The sequence below is a fragment of the Mus caroli genome, unplaced genomic scaffold, assembly GCF_978045245.1.
Source record: "Mus caroli unplaced genomic scaffold, Mus_caroli_1 scaffold_1, whole genome shotgun sequence".
Classification (NCBI taxonomy): Eukaryota; Metazoa; Chordata; class Mammalia; order Rodentia; family Muridae; genus Mus; species Mus caroli.
Genome location: NW_028227256.1, coordinates 185,468,101 through 185,487,093, shown reverse-complemented (window position 1 = coordinate 185,487,093; position 18,993 = coordinate 185,468,101). Strand labels below are relative to the sequence as shown.

The 18,993-nt window shown below is 44.7% G+C and overlaps 1 protein-coding gene and 1 long non-coding RNA gene across 8 annotated transcripts in view; one reads left to right on the top strand and one right to left on the bottom strand.

Annotated features, from left to right (window-relative positions):
• Esrrg (estrogen related receptor gamma) overlaps positions 1-18,993 on the bottom strand; it is a 614,884-nt gene that overhangs the window by 561,264 nt on the left and 34,627 nt on the right. The window contains exon 1 of one of the 6 annotated variants that reach the window (XM_029477726.2): positions 10,616-10,703. The exons of 3 other annotated variants lie outside the window; for them this stretch is intronic. The gene's annotated coding sequence lies outside the window, so the exon portion shown is untranslated. Of the gene's footprint in view, positions 1-8; positions 2,716-10,302; positions 10,528-10,615; positions 10,704-18,993 lie in introns of those variants that run through there. 2 more of the 6 variants (XM_029477723.2, XM_029477724.2) reach the window with 2 other exon arrangements.
• LOC110297576 (uncharacterized) lies at positions 10,744-17,029 on the top strand. 2 transcript variants are annotated; one of them, XR_003836714.1, is made up of 4 exons: positions 10,744-10,804; positions 12,921-13,009; positions 15,507-15,625; positions 16,411-17,029. It is a non-coding gene; the product is annotated as an uncharacterized LOC110297576 (long non-coding RNA). The 2 variants fall into 2 exon arrangements; XR_003836715.1 differs by lacking the exon at positions 12,921-13,009 and having other exon boundaries at positions 10,768-10,804.

Genomic DNA, 18,993 nt, shown 5'->3' with positions numbered 1-18,993 from the left:
ATACTTACACGTTCTGGGCTCTTCCAAGAGTTTGGTGCAGTTTCAAGGACAAATGTCTTAAGCAAGCCTCTGTACTGTGCAGCGGGGAGTCTGCTCTGCTCGGATCTGATGACTGGAGTCTGGTGCTAAATCTGACAACACAGAGGAAACTTCCTGGGTGAAGAGGGGATCTGGGAGAGTCTCGGGTTCAAAAGGCTGCTGGGAAGGTGCTGCTCGCTCTGCTCCGGGGCTGTGTGTACAGGGTAGCAGCTGAGCTGTTTGCAGCCCTGCAGAAAGGAACCTTTACTGAAAACCAATGGTATCACATTTCAGAGGAGCCCGTGCCAAGTGCTGGAGAGCAGAGCAACCTTTGACAACTTCACACAATTCACCCCAGCAGACTCCAGCACAGGTCAGGGAGGAGTGTGGAAAGAGTCTCCCCTCCGCCAGGTCTCATCTGTGCTACTCAGCACAGGACCCGGCTAACTGAAGATTGGCACCCGCTGGACATGGCACCAGAGCAAGGCACACACACAGCTCCCTGCACAAAGCTTCGGTCTCAGCTGCCCTCACCCACCATGTCCAATAGGCTAACAGAACTTTCCCAGTTAATCCAGTTTGTGCTTGTGTGTATGTGTTTATATCTGCTTATAGTATGTGCACGTGTTTACATGTCTGTGTGCACATATACATCTAGAGGCCAGACATAGATGTCCAGTGCCTTCTTCAATCCCTCTACACCACAGTTTTTGGACTCAATGATTGCTGGTGACTCAATGAGAGCTGGACTCAATGATTGGTTAGGTGACTGGCCACACTAGTCCCTGGGATCCTCCTTCTCTGCCTCCCTAACACCGAGAGTGCAGCCATGTGTGGTGCTACTCTGGCTTTGTGGCAAGAGTGCTGCGAATCAGAACCCAGGTCCCCATGCTTGTACAGACAGCACTTCACTGGCACAGCCACATCCCTGGATCCTTAATCCAATATTTTAAAGTGTACTTCCCTCTGTTTTTCTTTCTCTACCCCTTTGTCTGGGACCCCCGAGAAGTTCCTACGAGATGACTGAGAAGAGAAAAGGGAGGAGCGGGTCCTTCCAGACCGAAATCTATACTGTGCTGAACGAGAGCGCTGCTGTCCTAAGCCTGGCCCAGATCTGCCTGGGAAAATGGTGAACTATTGTCAAAGTCTTCTTACTGCACGTCAGCCACACTGCAGTCTAGGAACAATAACAATGCACTCGGTGTGCCAGTCACGCCCTGTCATGCCAGGACGTCGTCAGCCTGATGCCCGGTTTAACTTTTATCCCGACACTACCCCTCCACCACACAAGATCAACAGTTGCTCAAAATATCCGTTGTTTTTTTTTTTTCATCTATGAAAGGAATGCAATCTCACCACCATTCAAGATTTTTTTTGTGAAGATTTAAAGGCTAACATATGTTGGGGATGGACCGCAGAGCCAGGCACTCACGCATTCATAAACATTTACTGAGCCTCTGTTCGCAGTCAGGCACAGTGCCAGAAACTGTGGGCACAAAGTCAATCACAACACAGGACCTTCCCTCAAAGCACAGGTCCCTAAGAGTAAATTCTTCCTTCCTCTTGTCCCATAATCCCTGCAGCCCCTATTGAACCACTCAAGAACATTTCCAGATCTTCTTTCTCAGGCCTGGAGAGGTAGCTTGCTGGTAGAACAGTGAGTGGCCTGCCTACGTCATGCCCCGAGTCCATCTCCAGTACATACAAACAAACAAACAAACAAACAAAAAACTAAAGGAGTTTCTTCCTCTCATTTGACTATTTTATGAACCAGATGAGACTATAGCCAACTAATAAGAGGAAAGAACATATCTTAAATAGGACACAGCTAGTAGCCTGAAGCCTGGGTGTCAATGGGGCTCTCTGGGGGAGCCCAAGAACTCCTTAAGGGATCTGCATGAATTGGTCATATTCCATACAATTCTTTCTCATACTGTACCTGAGTTTTGTTTGTTTGCTGTTTATAGGGCTAGGCCCCACATCCCTGAGCTGTGACTCCAGCCTGCAATGGTGTCACCGTAATGATTAGTATACTTCCCTAAAGGCAGCATGGATGTCTTAAAGCAGAGGCCATCTCTTAAGCACGAGGCTGCATTGCTAACTGACCTATCGTGATGGTAAAGACACAGCGTGGTCAATACATTTTTGCTAAATGGGAGAGAAACCTGAGCTGGGCTGACTGTATTCACTGACCAGTTTCAGAGGCAGCTTTCAACGCAGATGGCGAGAAGCTCATCTGCAACTCGCAAATCATACGTCCGTCAACGGTCAGGGTGCCAAACCCACAATTAAGCTTCCTGGGTTTTGTTTTCCTCTTGTTTAGCACACATCTACTCCGGACTGAGGACCTCATGGGTTAGACAAAAGCAAACAGCAATTGGCTTTCAAGGACAAATTGGGTCTCACAACATTTTTGATTTCTACTTTTACTGAGTGTCTAAGTTTAACAGATCACCAAATGCAGGCTTCTGCCCATCATTATCTGGGAAGCCAGTCAGCTAAGGATGCCCCAGTTTCAGATAGAATCCAAACATAATTCTCTGAATCAGTGTTTTTAAGTGCATTGTCTGTACAAACAGCCCATTTCTTGAAATTTTTCTTACCTATTCCTTCAACATAGGCTTTGGAATATAGTTCATTTATAATGGCAAAATTGGCTAGGCTTAATATCATTGAATCATTCATAAAAATATCCCTAAAAGATATGTGTGCCATGGAGTCAACTGACCTCCCATTTGTTACTTCTAATCTTATAGGACATGTTTTTCAAATGCAATTTATAGAAGCATCTTTTAAGTATTTATTACCAAACAATTCCTATAGCCTTCACAAAAATGCATACATTTCAAATTAATATCAATGCTACAATAAAGGTGCAAATGACAGGTAAGGTTTGAAACAAAACCATCACTGAATATTGCAGGTAGAAGAGGGATGTGGTGTGTGTGTGTGTGTGTGTGTGTGTGTGTGTGTGTGTGTGTGTGTGTAAAATCATCTGGCCTATTTTTGCTGTCCTGCAGTGGTTTTGATGGTTTATTTGGGTAAGAACTGGCTTTCTTGGGGTGGGGGTGGGGCAGTAAATAAAGACGCTGGTGCACTGGCATGGTCTACATCGGAATCACCATGCATTCTGCTGCTGCCCATCTTTGTGTTACTCTCTGCTTCTTCCCTCTCTGCCTACTCCACAGGAAGCAAGAAAAGTACCAAAAGAAAGAGACTCCCAATGAGATCAACTTACCCCCAATGATCAGAGACCTGGTCAGACAAGGCCAGCCCAACAATTCCCACTTAACTCTCACAGCCATCTTGAGAAGCTTTGACTAGTCGCATTTTCACAAATGACAAAGGTTCAGGGAATGAAAATTTTACCCACATCACACAAGTTAGTGAGTGGCCCAGCAGAAGTTCTACAGCAAGAACTGGAGCCCTAACTCCAAGTCTTTTCCACAGAAGACAGAAAATGGGTTGTCTGTATTAATTCCCCTTGGCTTTTTGGGTAGATTTTGTTTGTATGTATATTTTTGTTTTGTTTTGTTTATTGTTGTGTTGTGTTTTGCTTTGTTTTAGACAGTGTCTTACTCTATAGCCCTGGTGCTTAAGGTAACCCTCCTGCTTCAACCTCCCACATGCTGAGACTACAGGCAGGAGACACTATGCATGAGCTCACATTTTCCTTCATATCCCACAGCTCAGTAAAAATAGGCCATGTGATTTTACATATGCACACACACACACACATGCAGACACACACACTCGGGCACATGCATGGGCACACACACACATGTACACACGTATGCACACACACAGACACACACACATGCAGACACACACCCACACAGGCACATGCACAGGCACACACACATGCACACACTCATGCACACACACACACAGACATACAGACACACACTCAAGCACACACTCATACATGCACACACAGACACACATACACACACACACACACACATACACACATACCTCTTCTACCTGCAATAGCCTTGTATCTTGTCTTCTCTTATATGTTATATCTTATATCTTGGCCTATTTTATCTCTCTCCATTTTCACTCAGTCCTACATTTAATGAATTTCAGTGACCAAAAAACAAAAACAAAAACAACCCAACAACAACAAAGACTGCACCCAACTCTCCACAAAGGCCACACACTGCACAACAATGCTATCTATTTCAAGAAAGTAAAACTTCTATTTTGCTGTCTCTAAAATCCCTAGAAATTTCTCAGAGCCCCTTTCAGCCATGCTGCAAGAGTTTGCATCTACCCGTCCAACCTGTAGATTCATGTGCAATGCCTTAAAGCTCAACCCCCCAACCCCCATGTCCATACATTGAAGAGCATTGCTTGGCCATGTTTGGAACATGTGTACACAGTGAAGAATACTGTCTGTCATGTGTATCTCTTGTATCACAATAGGACAAGTATCCTTACATCTGGTGTGTCAATGGCTCACACCAGCTGCTGTGATCCAACCTAGGAAACAGGCACATAAGACAGTTTTGTGTTGTTTTTCTTTGTTTGTCTGTTTTGATTTTTTTCTTTTGCAGAAAGAGTCTATTTAGAACAACCAATGTATAACAGATAAAAAAAATCTACACTCAACCTTGAGTGACTAAGTCCTGTGAGGTGTCCAATCCAAACCAATGAACTTGAGCCCTGATACATACTCTGCACATGCCATTTATATCCATGGTATATGGTCCTCCATAAAGAAATAGTTTCTAAATAAATAGTAAATTAGAGCATCATTTTTGGTTGACTTGTTAGTATCCTTAGTCACTGAAGGGATAATCAAGGGGAACGTGCAGTGGAGGCTGAGAGAGAGCAAACGACCCACCGTTGTTCTCTGATGAACTGGTCCCAGATGCCACAGACAATACTCCCTTCACTGCTGTTGACCTTCTGTGACAACCAGCATCCTGCCAAATCTACATCATCTATAAAAAGCAAAGGTTCTGACTCTGAGAGTGACTGGCCCGAGTGGCCATCGGAACTGTGTCCTAATTCTGCAACTTTAGGAAATCAAATGCCCATACAAAACAGAAGATGAACTCCTCATAACTGAAGGGACTGCTCATTTAGGCAGACAACTTTGGATCTCTCTCCACACACAATAACTTGGAAAAATATATAGGCTGTGTTTACAGCAGCACGAGAGAGAGCTGCAGTCTCTAAGAAGGGCTATAACTTGTTAACAGTCTTCCTGATTTATGATGGAAAACATACAGGGCATGAAATGGTTTCTGCAACCTCACATTTTCCTCTAGAATGCTGGTGAGCAGGAGATATATTCCCCAGCTGTGGGGGCTGCTTGTTCCTGCTCCCTTTTCAAGAGACATGTATGTTAGGCAATTATACATGCTCTGTCCCTGAAGGGGGATTTTACATTATTAAGGAGAAAGGGAAAGCAAGAAAAGAAGCGGTTTAAGGAGAAAAGGAAGTAAGCAAGAAGAACGGGAGGGTAAAGAGTCTATTTTCATATAACGTTTACCTTGTAAAAAGTGATTGGCTTCTTAAGATGGGTAATAAATAATCTTCCTAAGAGCTATGGGGAATGTATAGTTATAAACTATCACTCACTAGACAAATGTTAGTTATTTTTCTTGTTAGTATTTCACAGATATGGAAATTTGTTTCATAGTCTACAACTGTGCTAATAAAATAGGTATTTTTAAATATAAATTACCAGGGTCATAACATAAGCCTTATTAACTGAAAATATCTAAGAATGAGATTAAATTTAAATGGGAAGCATATATTTTGAAACACGACTTACAAAACCTCTTAAACATATGTGAAAGTAGAGATACAAACATTTTTTGTTTTGCTTCAGATAATGTTAGCACTCTGAGTTGCCATCTGAAACAGTCAAAAAAAATCTTTGTTAGAAATGAATATTTTCTAAGGAAATAAAATAATTTCAATGTAACTTAAAACAAACAAACAAACAGGTGCGTCGTGATTTCCTTTTCAGAGTTTGATCAAGGTTATTTATCTGAGCAGACAATGCCAAAAAAGCAACGCTGAGTTGAATCTCCAGTATCCTGGACATTTCAGGGACTCTACCCCTTCTTTTGTGATAATTATGACCACCCCATAGTTTAATGGGCAAAGTGTTTTTCATCATAGGAATATGAGGAGTGACAACCCAACACTGTGCAGGAGGTGGTGGTGCTACCTCGGACAGCCTCTTGTATCATCCAGTGTCAGGGTATAAATATCTGTGTACAGTATGCATGTCTGAGGGAGGATGGAAGGCTGGGTCTAGACCTAGTACAATGGAGGAGGCAACCTTAGGAAGAGGCTTTGCAATCAGGGTTGAGTACTGAAGGCTGTCTAATCTCCAAGAAAAAGAAACTTCCTGGTCTAGGGACCCAGAGAGCCCAAGCCTCATCCCAGCAACTTTTATCAGGAGCAAAAATATCATCCCGAATATTCATTCAGAAACTTTTTAAAGGAGATTTCTCCTGGTACACTGAATCTAAGGGACCAGGGCCATCAGAAAAGTATGCCGATTTATTTCAAGTCTGAGAGATCTTTTACAATGATCCCTTCAATGAAGACCCCCCACCCTGCTGGGGGTTTCATAGCCTTGGCCCACTGATTCCAAATACAACGATGAATTGGGATCAAAGTAAATAACTGAAAGGTCACTATTTGGCAGAAATATCCTTGGGCTGGGGAGCGACTCAGCACTGGAGTTTTTGCTGGTACATAGGATTCCCTGGTGTCCGCTCCAGTGCCACCAAAAGGAAAGGAGGAAGGAAAAGTCTCTTGGAGAACCCTACCCTCGGTTGCAGCCTGAAAGCCTGTGGACGCCGCCAGGTTAAATCCTCCCTGAGGGCTCAGGTACTTCACTGGGGTGGCAGAGCTAACCTACAGCCTGACTTATGGCAACAGTCCTAAGAGACAATGTCTTTTGTCCACACACAACAAAACAAACATACAGACAACAGCAACAACAATAACAAAACACTGTTATTTTCACTTTAGGACGGTAATTTTATGTGACTTTTTTTTAAAAAAGAATCACAATATTGTGATACTTGGTAATTATTATTTCAAAATGACAGATGCTATTGTTTGTGGATAAATTTTCAGTTGTTTTTCTCCTACCAGTGCTTTGATTGAAAGATTTGCCAAGTGCCCCCTGGAGAAAACCAAAGATCTGCATTTAAATAGAGATACAGTCCTTCCTTCAAAATGTGTGGTATCTGAGAGGCAGATCCCATCAGGGCTCCTTAGTGAGAATAACTCAGATTGTAGGAGGCATTTCAATGCTGTAGAGATCCTGTTTCATGGCACGAGGACTATTTCCATCACAGCTCTTTCCTTCTGAAGATTCTTTCTAATATTTGTTGCCCCGAGAAGTTAAAATTAAACCCTGTTCCAAAGCAAAGTCCTCACAAACAACAAGCAATTACTACCATGCATATCAGTCCTGATGTGTACAAAAAAGACCACAGAAGATAGCTGGGCCAGAAATGCTAAATAATTGAAGAGTATAATGACTTAATAGAGTAGTAAGCTTGGTTTACACTGCAGCCAATTTAAGCCATAAAAATACTGTGTAAAAATTTTATCTTGTGGTTGACCATTACATAGCCAATCTATTATTCAAAAGTACCTATCTCTTCAGTGTTTTTCTTCATCAATGTGGCTTTCCCTCAAAAGCTTTCTATTCCAACAGTTTTCCAACAATCCCCCCCCCGCCCCATCCCAAAAATACCAATTTCCTACTTTGTTTCATAAAATCCTTTCACTAGGATGGCCTTCTAGCATCCAGGTCTAATGGAAACTGACTGACGTCACTGGGCAAGCTCCAAAGGTACACATTGACCTCCTTGAGAATGAGTGGACTGGCCAAAAAAAGAGTCAAGACATCAAAGGAAGTAGATGGATAGATAGATGGATGGATGGATAGATAGATAGATAGATAGATAGATGATAGATAGATAGATAGATAGATAGATAGATAGATAGATAGATAGATAGATAGATAGATAGAGGTACTTGCTTGCTACATCTACAGACAAAAAAAAAGACTCTTGTAAATAATTCCTTTTCTGTGACAGGTGAACGCAGGGATCTGGCTGTTGGGAAATGTCAAGGCACCTCACCTGAAGTGTTCACCTAAAATACGGAGAAAAGGAGCTGGAGAAAGAAAGCACGGAGGGAGATCAGTCGCCAACCTAAGTCCATGACCTCTGACAGGCTCTGACAGGCCAAAAACTCTCAGTGCAGCTGAGAACAAGGTCCCTCCTCTACCGTTTTCCCGAGACATGCTCCTGAGAGCGTCCTGGTGGTCTGCGAGCTTAGTTAGCTCTTATCTTGCTACTCTGCCACACTCACGCTGAGTCAAATTTGGAGCTCAAAATGAGAGATGAAAGACCTTGGAGATCACTTAATATTGAAATACTGTTGTGGGAATAAGTGGTGCTCGGCTGGAGATGGGAACATGGCACTCTCTGGTAACCTTTTAATTTCTGGAAAAGTTGCACAGGATAAATTGAGCTGTACACACACACACACACACACACACACATGAAAACCTAATCAATTGATCTGGTCTATTCAGTTGAACAAAGAAAACCAGCAGGTTTCAGTCCATATCACACAAGAAGACTTAACCCATTTTGATTTACTAAGGGGAAAGAGCCTTCGTTTACCCACACTCACTGCCCCAGTCAATGGGCAGTTTAATGTGCAATATGATACCATTCACCATAGACACGCATTTAATACTACGGAATGCAAGTTTAAAGAGTTATGAGAATTGCTTTAGGAGAAAATAACAAAGGCACAGATCACAGCAGACAAATCAATGTTTGAAAGATCCTGGAGGCCTGCTTCCTCACAGTCTGATTGCTTCATCAAAGCAAGGAAGCATCCCCTTCAAGGTCACTTCCTCTCCGTCAGAGTCCACACCTCTGCTACTCCTAAGTTCAGATCTGAGAGGCCTTCAAACTTCCCCCTCTTTATCACAAAGACAGAACTGTTTCTCAGGATGATTAAGTCAGCTCTACAGCATCCGATCTACTGGACAGGAGGAAAACACAACGCCAAACACTCCGGGGTCTGTTCCTGGCCATCCTCCCTCAGACACTTCAGATCCTCTTTCTGAACTTGGGTGTTTCTGAACTTGGGTGTTTTCCAGACACCATCGCCTCTTTGGTCTTTGGGCCTTGTGGGAAACAAATTAGTTTCTCTTCCAAGCTAATCCAACCCACTCAGCTACTCCGTAACATAGGTCAGGAGTCTGCGGGGGTCTTCTCATCTTGAAATACTGGGGAGGGGCTTTCGAAAGTAGCAGGAGGCCATAGGCCCATTTGGCAACTCAGAACCAGCCCAACCAAAACAACACAGTTAATAAACACATATAGTCACCCCTCAGTGCCAAGACTTGGGGGTGGGGTGGGGGAGGGGTTCCAGGCCCCTCCAGAACAGCTTGTTAAGATTCTGGAAGGAGGAGGAGTTGAATCTAAAAGAAGGTTCCCTGCTGGAAGGGAAGAGGAGAGGAGGGGAGCCTTGGGTCTCTTCTCACCCAAGGAGGGGTGGGGAGGGGCAGGGGGGGGGGAGGGTGCGCTGTGCTCTATCCTGCAGGAGCTCTAACAGAATCAAAAGGTGGCAAGGTAGGATAAGCAGTTTGAAATAGTTAGTCCAGTGACCTCCAGACAACTTCAGTGACTTCCTCCCTGGGAAAGGTGACAGTATTGGAAAGCCTGGAGAGGAGGCAAAGGCTTAGAGGACAGGAGGGACACGCAGCACCACAGCAGCAGCGGCACTGCCCAATGACAACACCTTCTAACTCCGGGCACCCCTTTCACCCATAGCGACCCCTACCCCATGTCCCCTTGGCACTATCCCCTCCCAGTCCAGGTGCCCCAACTCTGCCCAAGGGTTATTTTGCCACTTTCCCAAGCACTGAAGTCTGTAACCAGGAGGGGGGTGGGAGGGGTGTTGAAAGAAGGAACCTAACAGCAATTCAAATTTATCTGTGTCTCCAGCACACACCTGACAGTTTTGCAGTCTGGGCCGGGCAAGTCTACAAGAGGTGGGCACTACTTATGCGTGTGTTATTGAGAGAGGGTGTCCTTTTTCTTTTTCTTTTCTTTTCTTTTCTTTCTTTTCTTTCTTTTTTTTTTTTTCCTCCAAGAGACTCTAAGCAAGTGAAGGGGGAAGGGGGTAGCAATACGGATTCCAAGCCTGACTGCAAACACAGATGCAAATGTCTGTCTCCAGAAGCTGATGGTTAAAGCATGGGGCAGTTACCTTTGGCAGGGTCAGAACTGCAGCAGGTTAATCGGGTGAGTCCTCGGGGATTTTTTTTTTTTTTTTTAATTTTTTTTTCAAAGCAGCCGAGGCAGCCCCGGTTGCTTTGGCTTAGGAAAGTCTACAAACCCCCCATGCAGGGACATCGCACATCTCACACACGCCTCCTTGAGCTGGGCTCCCGCGACCTCGGCGGGGCGAGGGGGTGGCGGGCGGCCGGCGGGCGGCCAGGGCCCGGCCCCAGGCTGTGTCCCCGCGCGCAGCGGCCCTGCGTGGGCCCCGGGGTCCGCGTCCCGAGCGGCGCAGCACTCACCCAGCCGGGCGGCGAGGGGCCGAGCTGCGCCCGCGGCTAGCCGGAGCGCCCAGGCGCCTCCCTTCGCTCTTGGTAGCGTCGGTCCGCACTCCCTGTGACCCAGGACGTCATGATGCCTTCCCTGTTTTCTTAATGATAACTTGGCAGAAGAGGAGACAGGCTGCCAGGTTCTCCTCGGGTGGTTGCGTGGTATGTGCACGTTTCTCTTTGCATGCGTTTGGCTCCCTCTTTTTTTAAAAAAAATAAATATATCTCTCTATTATTTTTTTTTGAAAAAAAATTTTTCCCCGGCACTGTCGGGATTTGATGGCATTACTGCGTTTGCATAATCGACGCCTCTGGGTGTGTATAGATGTATGTATGTGCGTGTGATTTCTTTTTTTCCCTTTAAATCCTGCTGCTTCTGCCTCCGTCGCCGCCGCAGCCGCTGCAAAAGCAAGCATGCGTTCCTCTTTTGTCTTTCATTTTACCTTCAGGGTGACATTCAGTGCCAACTGCTCCCTTTTGACCGTCGCCAATCCCCGCCTGGGCAAAATAAATTTGAAAAAAAAAAAAAACCGGAGTGGGGGAAGGGAAGGAAGAACCCCTTCAGCCCCAATGCTGGGGTGCCTGGTTTCCATTCCCTGAGCTACAGCATCCCAGACCTACACAACCCACCTTCCAACCTACAAAAATAGACATCTTCCCTTCTACCCACCCGGCCCAGGCAGGTTAGCACCGAGGCGGCAGGGGCATCCACCCAGGGCCCCACTCGTGTTCGCAGTTCACGCTGTCTGACTTGCATACCCCGGTGTGTAGGCCTCACACAACTGGAGCTGTTTTTCTTTAAATCTTTTTTTTTTTTTTTTTTGAAATGGGGAGGGGGTAGGGAAGAAAGAGGAGTCCCAGCTTGTGAGTAAGGGTTCTATGGATACAGAATTGAACTGGGGGAGGGGGTATGCTCCCAGCCTGTATGTGAAGGGTTCTATGGACACAGCAGAAAACTGGGGGGGAGGGGGTCTGCTGGCATCTAACTCGCCACCAGGGGAGTTTGGAAGGACATAAAGGGTGATAGCTTTTATGTGACTTATTCTAAATGGCAGTAAAACTTTATATATATGTATATATATATATATATATATATATATATAGAGAGAGAGAGAGAGAGAGAGAGAGAGAGAGAGAGAGATGTGACAGCTGACTATCCAATGTCCTTGTCACTTCAATAATTATGTTCCCCAGTACCAGTAGGGGAGGGGCTCCAGGGTAACCTTAGTACTTATGTCTGTAAACAGGAAGATGTGCTTTAGATAGTGTGTCCACAGGATGACAGAGAACTTATTTTTGTCAGGCTTCCTTTGCTGTCTGTTCACTGTCTGGCATAACTATGTTCTGTTGTGGTAATATTGTATATGTTTGCACCCTGTACATACATATATATACATACATGCCCAGCACCAGGCCTGATAGATATTTTGTCCGTTTTTATCATTACTTATCCATTTGGAGTAATAGGACGGCCTAAGGGATTTCCCTCAAGCCAGGCCATGACCTTGGTCTCTAGAATGTATTGTTGGGGTCACTCACTGTCTTCTAAGATTCCAAATCCCTGAAATATGACAGTAGATGCCAAGGTTGGGGGCGGGGTGGAATCCACAGAGGAGAATGTCAAGTCTGAAAAGAGCCTGAAAGGAACTAATCCCAGATTCTGCTCAATGGCTGTCCATTTGCTGTTATCTAACTGAAGTGGGCTAAGTTTCACGTGCAGGGCACAGGCACTTGTTGCCTCTTCTCCCTTCAGAGTCACAATCCAAGAATCGCTAGCAAACCCCACGGGGAAGACACTGTAATTATGCAAAAGCCAGACAATCAGAATTGGAGGAGAGCCTGGCTGAAGTCGACTAAGAGGGTCAGAGGACTATTGACGAATGGCCAGATCCCAAGACTCTCCACCCTTGACAATCGGCCCAGATACTCTGGCTCTGCTCACAGTCTCTTTGGACTGCCAGGAGATGAGCTGGTACATCCCCTTGGTGCTGAGAGGTGACCAGAGCCATTGATTCAAGAGACCTAGAGCCTATTCAGCATGCCTGTGTATAGATGTTATTGGTAACTTTCCAGTAAGTAACCAAAACGTACAGATTAATGGGCAATCTTCAGTTCTCTGGAGGGGGTGGGGTTGTCTTTTTTTGTTTTTGTTTTTGTTTTTGTTTTTCATTCACTGTCCTCAGAACCAACCCCTTGTTGACCTACCTCCAGCCTGTCAAAAGAATTTTAAAAGTTGACTAACTTTAATCCCCTGAAATGCATTTTTTTTTCTTTTCAGGCAAATTCTGTTTGTGCTTCACCAACCCACAAGTCAGTGCAGTGGCCAAATGGCCCCTCTCCTTGGCAGGCCACTCAAACTCTGCAGAGGTCTGAATGGATGATTGTTTCTTTGCTTGCTTTTTGTTTGTTTGTTTGTTTTGAAGAGGGTCTTATTATATACCTCTGACTGGCCTCAGCCATTCAGCAAACCTCCTGCCTCAGCCTCCTAAATGCTGGGATTACAGACTGCACCAGCATGCCTAGCCTGCATAGGTGCTTCTGAAGCCAATACTCTCCAACTCTTTGAAGAATGCCTCTCTGTTGCTCATCCAAGTTCAGACTTGGACTATATACAAGGTTTTATTTTCTACCTCCATCTTAAACACAATAGTTAATAGAGTTGGAGCCTGCTCAGTTTTAACTTCCGAGCCAAACCAGGAAGGACTAGGAAGGCTTGCTAAGGATCATGGGACACCCTGAAAACAAGGTTGGAAACTTAGCTGTGTTTGGAATTTGTAAATCAAATCCAATCTCAAACACAATGGGAGGGGAAGATGAGGATTAGCCCTGCCTTACAAAAGAATATCCCAGGATGGAGAAGTGCAGACCTAAATTACAAGGCTGAGATTAAAATTCAAGGGCTCTGAGCTCTTACTATCAACCTATTGCTAGCTGCTGGCATCAGACCCAGACTGGTCCCCCCATGGACCAATCAGGTTGGTGAACACTGCCCTCTCACAGTCTCAAAGCCCCTCACCCTTTCTCCAGCATGCCAGGCCTTCCCTCTGCCTCTTTAAACTCACTTTCTTGTTCCAGTTCTACCCATGGATGAAGGCCAAGGTCCAAACCCACTGGATCCACCACAATGTTATTACGAGCTTTCTGCTCTTCTACAGTTCTACAGTGTTCACTGCTGCATAGAACATGAATGTTCTCTATTTGGGGGCTATTTTTAATCCTTTCTCCACCTTTCAGTTCTTTCCTAACAGAATTATGCCTCCCCACACCCCCGCCTTTTCTGGTTCATCCAGCATAGTACCAATTAGAACACTGGCTTTCATTTATACCTCGGGTGTATTAATCCACACAAAGGTACCCTTTGGAGAGCAAGGTTAGCACGTCGCAAAACGATAGAATCTGAAAGTTCTGTGTAATAAAGGCTTATTTTCCTTTCATCTGAAAATATACAAACTGGTTTCAGTGTACTTTAGATAGTTCCCAGAAAATAAGTCAGTATGACATGACTGCACATATCTGTCTGGAAGCCTAGTGCCCACAGGGGAGGCTGAGGCTGGGAAGGGATGGATGACAAGGAAACTGTTGACATTAGAGGTGAGGTTGTGTAGTGTGAGGATGATACTACATTGAGGCAGAGGTAGATTGGCATTGGGACTGGGGATAAGGACGGTGAACCAGGATGTGCAGAACACTGTTGAAAATGTAATCATGCAGGAGTCATGGTACATAATTTTGCATTTCCTGGGTATTTTTGTGATTAAAAAGTTAGGCCACTCGGAGTCTGGTGGTCACCAGAACAACTCTAGATCTTGTATTGGCCAGCTTGTGAGACCTCAGGTGGAGGGCTCTGGTTCCCTAGTTGTACAAAGTATAATTGAACCTGACTTCCAAAGTCTCTTTAGCGCTCCAAGTCTGAAGCAGTGTGGCGGAGGAATCAAGAGTAAGCTTGAGCATCCCACAGTCATCAGTGGCTTGAGGATTAATCTAAAAGAAGATGCTCAAGAGCCCAGCCTGAGCAAAGTCAAGTTCAAGTTCTCTAGCATACTGAAGGGACACTCAGAAAAACAGAGTTTATAGACAAGAGTGTATTCAAACTTATATTCTCAAGGGATAGAGCTCAGTGGGACAGCTCTTGCCTAATGCCAAGAGAGAAAGAGAGAGAGAGAGAGAGAGAGAGGTCCTTCTTCTACGAGATGAAATTACCAGTGATTGTGAATACTAGTTATCTACTACAACTATCAGAATGATGTCACTAGTCATCCTTGGAGCTTATGTGTAATTTACTTTCCTTCTAACACAGCCAAGTTTGATATAAGGATCCAATCCCAGTTGCCTGGTATCTTCAACTCATAAGTAGCTTGAACAAAATGATGACACACTTTAAAAAGCAGAGAGTGACAATAAAGAGACTTGGGAATGAGAGCCAGAAGGGACCTTCTGTGTATTTCCTGTGTAGCTCACTCTTAGCGTGTCTCGCTGTGTATTCCTTTCTTGTTTACCCTTTAGAATTGAATGCTTACACTCATTGAGTTTTGTGGTGTGTGTGTGTGTGTGTAGCAGGATGTTTGTTTGTTTGGTTGGTTTTTTTTTATTTTTATTTTTCTGAAACAGAGTCTTATATAACCCACAATGTCAGTGCCAGCCTCCAACTCAACAGTATCTGAGGGTGACATTGAGCTTCTGGTCTACCTTCCTCACTTCCCATGTGCCAAGATTCCATCTCTAGACAGGCCTGGTTTGCACATCGACTTTCTCAGCAGTTTCTGTTGGGATAGATAAAACAATAGAAATGAAAAAGATGCTACAAATACAAAAGGGTTTGTCAATCAGGTCTACATTTTTACACATGAATTATGTTTCTAAAAAGGTTTCCACGGTTATGAAAAACATGTGGAGCCAAGCACTCGGGTGCCCTGGTCAGGAATCCAGGTTGATCTCTACCACGGTTCATCATAAAACCTCACAGAGTCTTGGAACTAGCTAAAGGTAGGTCCAGATGGCTGCGTGACCAGCTGCCCCATCCCCAGTGCACTTTCAAAACTACGTTACAAACTCAAGGGAAATAGCTACTTGGTCACACATCTCGGTTAGAACCAAGTTCGTTAGAATTTTTATTTAAAATAGGCAGGTATGTTATGGCTGGCACGTGGAGATATGCAAATAAACTTACATAAGGCAAATGGCCTCATAGAGGTTTCACCATTTCAAGGATAAATAGATGAGCTGGATGTTGTTTGTTTGTTTGTTTGTTTGTGTTTTTGAAACTGGTTAGAGAGGACAGAAGAGAAGGCTGCAGGCAAGGGTGCAGGAGAGAATGCATGTGTGGTAGTGTTCTCAATGTAGAAGATTCATAATTTTCATTGCATTCCAGACGTATTCTTGATTTTAAAAAAAAAAAGGTTAAGAACCACGGGAATAAAAAAAAATAGCTTATTTTTAAACTGAGATCAAAGAGAATAGATATCCATTTAAGGCAAATGCCAGAGCCACCCCAACACGGATAGTGTGTAATAACCACTAGTATTCAAAATGATAGCCCTGAGACACAATAAAAGCCTCTGTCATCAAAGAAATCTATTTTCAAGGTATTTTACTTAACTGATAGAGGAAACAGTATTAGTCTGCTGGAAAGTGTTGAACGTCAAATGAAAATGGGGCTAACGCTTTAGAGCTGGCTGGGCAGCTCTGCTACGCAAGGCAAAGTGCGATGGAAATGATCTTCCTTTTCTCCTGTTTTCTTTCTATTTTTAATTTTTTTTTTTTTTTTTAAGGAAAGAGAGGAGTCACTCACAGTCCTGCAAGTGCTGAGGTTGCAAGGGAAGGGATGGGAGACGGAAGAATCCTAACGGGTCTGGAGGGAGGAAAAATGGAGAAGACTTGGGAAAGAGTTGGAGTCAGCTGACTTCAATATTCTGTAGTGGACAACTGAATTAATTGTAGGCTATTAATGATGTGCATATTAAAATTAAGGAAATACTGAATTCGAATTGAGCTATGTGGGGTTACAACCCTTTAGTACAGCCTGATTCCCTGGCCACAGGAAGGAGGATGTCGAAGGTATTAGTAGCTGAATTCATTTATTTGTGAACTACCAGTATGGGGGTGACAGTCAAAGCTGTTAATAAAGATAACGGAAAGGTATTAATGAAAATGATCTCATGGTCTGAAATAAAACTACATTTATTTCATCAAGCTAATTATGTAAAATATGTAACACCCCAGCAAATGTCGATGACTTGAGATTTGCAGACTGCTGAATTTGTCCCATCCTTTGCAGAATAGAAGCCTTTGTCCACCCTGGGTGTTGGGTCACACTTGGTCCACTCGAGGCTCAGTTTTCCATATGCGATAGCACACTGACTGCCTGGGGGCAGAAGGAGGCGGGCAGAGCTTTCCCGGGCAGCCGGGTTCAACTGGAAAAAATGCTCACAACGTCACCTGATGCCACTGGCTCCCAAATATGTCCTCATCTATGTGGCTCTGCCAGCTGCTGAACCAGCAGGGAAACTCGGGGTCATGGAAAGAACACTAAACTTAGAGGCAGAACCCTGGAGGTGAAGGCTTACTGCTTCCTCCGGCTGCTCACACGGGCCCTGGAACTTCAACATCTGGATCTACCCTGAAGCCCTGCTACCATCCCCAGGTCAGTCTCCCAGAGCTAACCAGCCAAAGGGAATGATGAGTGGAATCAACCACACTGGCCCAATTCACCGTAGGAGCTCTTCCAAGATGGTTCCCACTGCTCCCCACTGTGAGAACTTCCTGGGTTTCCACTCTATCTTCACACTGCTGGGATCAGCCTTGTACTTAAATCACTGTTACTCCGCCATCAGCTGGCATAACCCGTGTTTATGACATCTTTTGGCTCACAGTGTGTGCAGTTGCTCCCTAAGTGCTGAATTAATGAATGAACGAACGAATGAATGAAATAATGAATGAACGTCAGGTAGGAATCTTGGCCTGCAGAGATTCCAAGCTATAAAGATGCTTTTTGATATGTAGGGAAGAGAGGGAGAGCTGGGCCAACCACAGGCACATGATACAAGTACTCAGAGGGGCCTCTCTATAATGAAACTTCTACAGTTACTATACACTATGTATTCAGCCAGTTTTAGGGGATAAAAAGATTTATTTCCTACACAGGATTAAAGCTAAGATGCAAGAGTCCCCCTTTCTCCTACCCCCCAAATATTAACACTGGCTTTATTTGACATCGATTTATAAAGAACACATTCAAGATGTTTCCAGAAAGCTATAGAAAAGAAACCCAGAAAGCATCCAGACTCAGGTCCCTACACTTGCATAGCTGCCATCGTAGGGTGGGAAGGACGCAAAAGGCATACTAAACATCAAACTCTTAAGGGACTTTATGAACCTTTCTGGGGCCACAAACCCTACCTTCAAGGTGACAATCAAAGGTGTGGGGATCGGTGGAGAAGAGATGGAAGATATGAAAATATATGTCACAGTCAAAGTCTGGTTAGTGTGGGCAAATACTGGAAACCATCCCCTCCCTAGGCCTTCTTGCACAGTCGAGACAAAGCAACTGACTACATCAATTTTTATCTCCTTGTAAACCTTTTGATTGGCCAATGCTATATGCGTACCTTGAATGTCCCACAAAGTTTATTGGTTGAAGGCTTGGTTCCTATCCTGGTGTGCCATTGGGAATTGGTAGAAGCGGGAGGGTGAGAACACTGGAAGGAAGGAAGTTGGAACACTGTGGGCATGCCCTTGAAGGAGAACAAAGGACCCTGCCCCTCTCCTGTCTGTTCACTTGCCAGCTGCCATGAGCTGCATGGCTTTGCTCCCTAACACACTCATGCATCGTATGCTGTCCAGCTATAGTCCTAAAACGGAAAGACAGAGCAGTCCACCACAGTCTCAAGCTTCAGCAAAAGCTCACTTTACACTGAGTACTTCACTCCAAGGATTAACACCTGGGTGTGGTTCCCAAAGTTGGCCACATATCTAACCACGTGCTCAGGTCATCTCGTGACCCTCATCAGAGATGTAGCAGGAACGACGGGGTCACCTCTATGCAAACGCAGGGGGCTGCACAGCCGCAAAAGTATCTTTTGCAGGAGGACCTAATTGAGGACTGCCTGAGAGGCCAAGGATTGCTGATGCAGACACTGCCAGCCAATCTGGAATCTCGGTTTAGAAGAGATGTTTTCTTGAGACTAATGGGGCACAGGTATAAAGGAGCTTGTAGCAGGGCTCAGATGAGTTTGCTGTGGTGTCTCTCACCTGTTCCTAGAATCTGTGTCATTGACTCTGTGCCACCTCACCTCCTACCCCCAAGGGCAGGAGGGTACCCCCAAGGGTCCAGCAGAGCTTAGTCCAGGGTACAG